Raw genomic sequence first — 5,692 nt, 5'->3', positions numbered from 1 at the left:
TAAGAACTTGCCAGGATCTTGTCTCTTTTGAGGTAAAATTTGCTGAATCCAGGTATCCAGTTCACTAATGAGCAAGGGAGGTTCACTTTCCCAAGTCTCATTACCAAACAACTTGGCATTCAGCTTCATGATAGCTCCTAAATATTGAGCAACTTGCTCTCCAGTCACATCTTTATCCTCTTCAGAGGAAGAATAGTCTTTAGAGCTCATGAATGGCAGAAGGAGATTTAATGGAATCTCTATGGTCTCTATATGAGCCTCAGATTCCTTTGGATCCTTAATAGAAAACTCCTTCTTGCTTGAGGAACGTCCCAAGAGGTCTTCCTCACTAGGATTTTCGTCCTCCTTCTCCCTTGTGCATTCGGCCATATTGACTATATCAATGGCCTTGCACTCTCCTTTTGGATTCTCTTCTGTATTGCTTGGGAGAATACTGGGAGGAGTTTCAATGGCTTTCTTACTCAGCTGGCCCACTTGTGCCTCCAGATTTCTGATGGAGGATCTTGTTTCACTCATGAAACTGAAAGTGGCTTTTGACAGATCAGAGACTAGATTGGCTAAATTAGAAGTGTTTTGTTCAGAATTCTCTGTCTGTTGCTGAGAAGATGATGGGAAAGGCTTTCTATTGCTCAGCCTATTGCGTCCACCATTGTTAAAGCCTTGTTGAGGCTTTTGTTGATCCTTCCATGAGAAATTTGGATGATTTTTCCATGATGAGTTATAGGTGTTTCCATAAGGTTTACCCATGTAATTAACCTCTGCCATGGCAGAGTTCTCAGGATCATAAGCTTCTTCAGAAGCTGCCTCTTTAGTACTGTTGGATGCATGTTGCCATCCATTCAGATTTTGAGAGATCATGTTGACTTGTTGAGTCATCACTTTGTTATGAGCCAATATGGCATTCAGAGCATCAATTTCAAGAACTCCTTTCTTCTGAGGTATCCCATTATTCACGGAATTCCTCTCAGAAGTGTACATGAATTGGTTGTTTGCAACCATATCAATGAGTTCTTGAGCCTCTTCAGGCGTTTTCTTTAGGTGAATAGATCCACCTGCAGAATGGTCCAATGACATTTTCGAAAATTCAGATAGACCATAATAGAATATATCTAATATGGTCCATTCTGAAAATATGTCAGATGGACATCTTTTGGTCAGCTGCTTGTATCTTTTCCAAGCTTCATAGAGGGATTCACCATCTTTTTGTTTGAAGGTTTGAACATCTACTCTCAGCTTGCTCAGCTTTTGAGGAGGAAAGAATTTATCCAAGAAGGATGTGACCAGCTTATCCCAGGAGTCCAGGCTATCCTTAGGTTGTGAATCCAACCATATTCTAGCTCTGTCTCTTACAGCAAAAGGGAAAAGCATGAGTCTGTAGACTTCAGGATCAACTCCATTCGTCTTTACAGTCTCACAGATCTGTAAGAACTCAGTTCAAAACTGATAAGGATCTTCAGATGGAAGTCCATAAAACTTGCAGTTTTGTTGCATTAAGGCAACTATCTGAGGTTTCAACTCAAAGTTGTTGGCTCCAATGGCAGGAATGGAGATGCTTCTTCCATCAAATTTGGACGTTGGCTTTGTGAAGTCACCAAGCATTCTCCTTGCATTATTATTATTTTTGGCTGCCATCTCCTTCTCTTGTTCGAAAATTTCTGAAAAGTTGTTTCTGGATTGTTGTAATTTAGTTTCTCTTAGTTTTCTTTTCAGAGTCCTTTCAGGTTCTGGATCAATTTCAACAAGAGTGCCTTTTTCCTTGTTCCTGCTCATATGAAAGAGAAGAAAACAAGAAAAGAAGAGGAATCCTCTATGTCACAGTATAGAGATTCCTTTATGTTAGTAGAAGAAGAAAGGGGAGAAGAATGTAGAAGAGGGGATTCGGATATTTAGATGGAGAGAGGTGAAGAGAAGTGTTAGTAATTAAATAATTAAATAGAATAAGAAAAGAGAGGGAGAATTTTCGAAAATAATTTTGAAAAAGGGGTTAGTAATTTTCGAAAATTAGAGATAAAATGTAATTAAAATTAAAACATGAAACAATTAGTTAATTAAAAAGAATTTTTGAAAAAGGGGTGAGATATTTTCGAAAATTAGAGAGAAAAGAGTAGTTAGGTAGTTTTGAAAAAGATAAGAAACAAACAAAAAGTTAATTAGTTAGTTGAAAAAGATTTTAAAATCAAATTTGAAAAGATAAGAAGATAAGAAGTTAGATAATATATTTTGAAATCAAATTTTGAAAAAGATAAAATTTTTGAAAAAGATAAGATAAGAGATAAATAGATTTAATTTAAAAATTTGAAATTACTTACTTCACTAACAAGAAACTACAAGATAAGATTCTAGAACTTAAAGATTGAACCTTTCTTAACAAGAAAGTAACAAACTTCAAATTTTTGAATCAATCACATTAATTATTAGTGAATTTTCAAAAATTTGATATAAAGATAAGAAAAAGGTTTTGAAAATATTTTGAAAAAAAGATTTTTGAAATTTTCGAAAAATAGAAAAAATTGAAAAGGATATAATTTTTGAAAAAGATTTTGAAAAGATAGGATTTTTAAAATTGAAAATTTGACTTGACTTGTAAGAAACAACTAATTTTGAAAATTTTTGACTAAGTCAACTCAAATTTTCGAAAATTTGGAGAGAAATAAGGAAAAGATATTTCTTTGATTTTTTAATTTTTAATGATGAAAGAGAAAAACACAAATATGACCCAAAACATAAAAATTTTGGATCAAAACACAAGATGCATGCAAGAACACTATAAATGTCAAGATGAACACCAAGAACACTTTGAAGATCATGATGAACATCAAGAACATATTTTTGAAAAATTTTTTATGCAAAGAAAACATGCAAGACACCAAACTTAGAAATCTTTAACGCATGAACTCTAACAAACAAAAAATGCATATGAAAAACAACAAGCAACACAAAACAAGAAAACATCAAGATCAAACAAGAAGACTTACCAAGAACAACTTGAAGATCATGAAGAACACTATGAATGCATGGAATTTTTGAAAAAATGCAAGAAAAATTTTTTAAAGCATGCAATTGACACCAAATTTAAAGATTGACTCAAGACTCAAACAAGAACACAAAAAATTTTTGGTTTTTATGATTTTTTTATGTTTTTGGATTTTTATTAATTTTTTTTTCGAAAATTATATTTTGAAAAATGAAAATAAAAGAAAAATTTTGAAAACTTTTTTGAAAAGAAAATAAAAAGAAAATTACCTAATCTGAGCAACAAGATGAACCGTCAGTTGTCCATACTCGAACAATCCCCGGCAACGGCGCCAAAAACTTGGTGGACGAAATTTTGATCACATCCATGTAGTATTCTTTGTTGTTGTATGGAATCATTATTATGGCACTTATGTGTGGACACAACTCCGTTCAACTAACCAGCAAGTGTACTGGGTCGTCCAAGTAATACCTTACGTGAGTAAGGGTCGATCCCACAGAGATTGTTGGTATGAAGCAAGCTATGGTCATCTTGTAAATCCCAGTCAGGAGGATAAAATTATGGAATTTAGAAAATCAAATATGACTAATAAAAATAAACAGAAAATAAAATAGGATAGAGATACTTATGTAAATCAATAGTGGAAATTTCAGATAGGCGTGTGGAGATGCTAGAATCCTTTCGAATCTCTACTTTCTTATTGCTTTCATCCAATCCTTCTTACTCCTTTCCATGGCAAACTGTATGTAGGGCATCACCATCATCAATGGCTACTTTTAATCCTCTCGGGAAAATGGTCCTATGCGCTGTCACTGCACAGCTAATCGTCTGGAGGCACCACCCTTGATGATGGCTACATCCCATCCTCTCAGTGAAAATGGTCCAAATGCTCTGTCACAGCACGGCTAATCATCTGTCGGTTCTCAATCAGGTTGGAGTAGAATCCATTTATTCCTTTTCGTCTGTCACTAACGCCCAGCCTTCAGGAGTTTGAAGCTCGTCACAGTCATTCAATACCGGAATCCTACTCGGAATATCACAGACAAGGTTAGACTTTCCGGATTCCCGGGATCCTACTCGGAATACTACAGACAAGGTTAGACTTTCCGGATCCCCATGAATGCCGCCATCTATCTAGCTTATACCACGAAGATTCTGTTGGGGAATCTAAGAGATATGCGCCCGGCCTAAGGTAGAACGGAAGTGGTTGTCAGTCACGCGCGTTCATAGGTGAGAATGATGATGAGTGTCACGAATCATCACATTCATCAAAGTGTTGTGCAACGTATATCTCGGAATAAGAATAAAAGAGAATTGAATAGAAAGTAATAGTAATTGTATTGAAATTTGAGGTATAGCAGAGCTCCACACCCTTAATCTATGGTGTGCAGAAACTCCACCGTTGAAAATACATAAGTGAAAGGTTCAGGCATGACCGAATGGCCAGCCCCCTGAATGATCAAAAGACCAATGATCAAAGACTAAACAGTCAAAAGATTAAACTGTCAAAAGATGTCTAATACAATAGTAAATTATCCTATTTATACTAGACTAGCTACTAGGGTTTACATGAGTAAGTAATTGATGCATAAATCCACTTCCGGGGCCCACTTAGTGTATGTTTGGGCTGAGCTTGATCTATCCACGAGCTGAGGCTTCTCTTGGAGTTTAACTCCAAGTTATAACGTGTTTTGGGCGTTCAACTCCGGATCATGACGTGTTTCTGGCGTTTAACTCCAGACAGCAGCATGTACTTGGCGTTCAACGCCAATTTACGTCGTCAATTTCCGAATAAAGTATAGACTATTATATATTGCTGGAAAGCCCTGAATGTCTAATTTCCAACGCCGTTGAGAGCGCGCCATTTGGAGTTCTGTAGCTCCAGAAAATCTATTTTGAGTGCAGGGAGGTCAGATTCCAACAGCATTACCAGTCCTTTTGTCAGCCTTTTTTCAGAGTTTTGCTCAAGTCCCTCAATTTCAGCCAGAAATTACCTGAAATCACAGAAAAACACACAAACTCATAGTAAAGTCCAGAAATGTGAATTTAACATAAAAACTAATGAAAACATCCCTAAAAGTAGCTTGAACTTACTAAAAACTACCTAAAAACAATGCCAAAAAGCGTATAAATTATCCGCTCATCACTCGTCTGTGTGAAACTCGTTTATTTATAGAGTTTCTGCCTGCATAAATTGTCCTTGACTCCTTAGGGTTATAACTTGGGCATAAATCGTCCCAGCCCTGTGAGTGTTACAAAGTAACACATAAATCGTCCCAGGCTGAGGGGGGTCCTAATAACACATAAATCGTGGCAGCCCAGTTTGGTTTAGCCCATGAACACGTAAAACCTACTACCCTGGGACGATTTATACTCTACTTCTAACCCAAGAAGCCCTGCCACGATTTACTCTTAATTTGCCTCACAAATTCATGCATTAATCGTCCTAGGGTGAGATGATTCATGTTTTATATAACCCTTTGCACCCTAGGACGATTTACTCTTAATTTGTTTCAGGGGAATCAGGTAATTTTGAACCCCAAACAATTTAATATTTTACTTTGAGTCAGTTTGGACTTATTATACTTTTTAATTAATATTATTACTCATATTAGATTATTATAACATTTTAAAAAAACTATATAACATTATAATTGAGATTAAAATAAAAGGTTTAAAAATTAAAAAATCAAAACATATTTTTAATATTAATTGTAA

General features: G+C 35.5%; 1 long non-coding RNA gene across 2 annotated transcripts; it reads right to left on the bottom strand.

Moving 5' to 3' along the window:
* Positions 4,791-5,129, bottom strand: LOC110268707. 2 transcript variants are annotated; one of them, XR_002357082.1, is made up of 2 exons: positions 5,069-5,129; positions 4,791-4,968 (listed from the first exon to the last, which is right to left on the bottom strand). It is a non-coding gene; the product is annotated as an uncharacterized LOC110268707 (long non-coding RNA). The 2 variants fall into 2 exon arrangements; XR_002357083.1 differs by having other exon boundaries at positions 5,079-5,123.

Source organism: Arachis ipaensis, chromosome B02 (genome assembly GCF_000816755.2).
Source record: "Arachis ipaensis cultivar K30076 chromosome B02, Araip1.1, whole genome shotgun sequence".
NCBI classification, from domain to species: Eukaryota; Viridiplantae; Streptophyta; class Magnoliopsida; order Fabales; family Fabaceae; genus Arachis; species Arachis ipaensis.
This window is presented reverse-complemented; position numbering and strand designations above follow the sequence as displayed.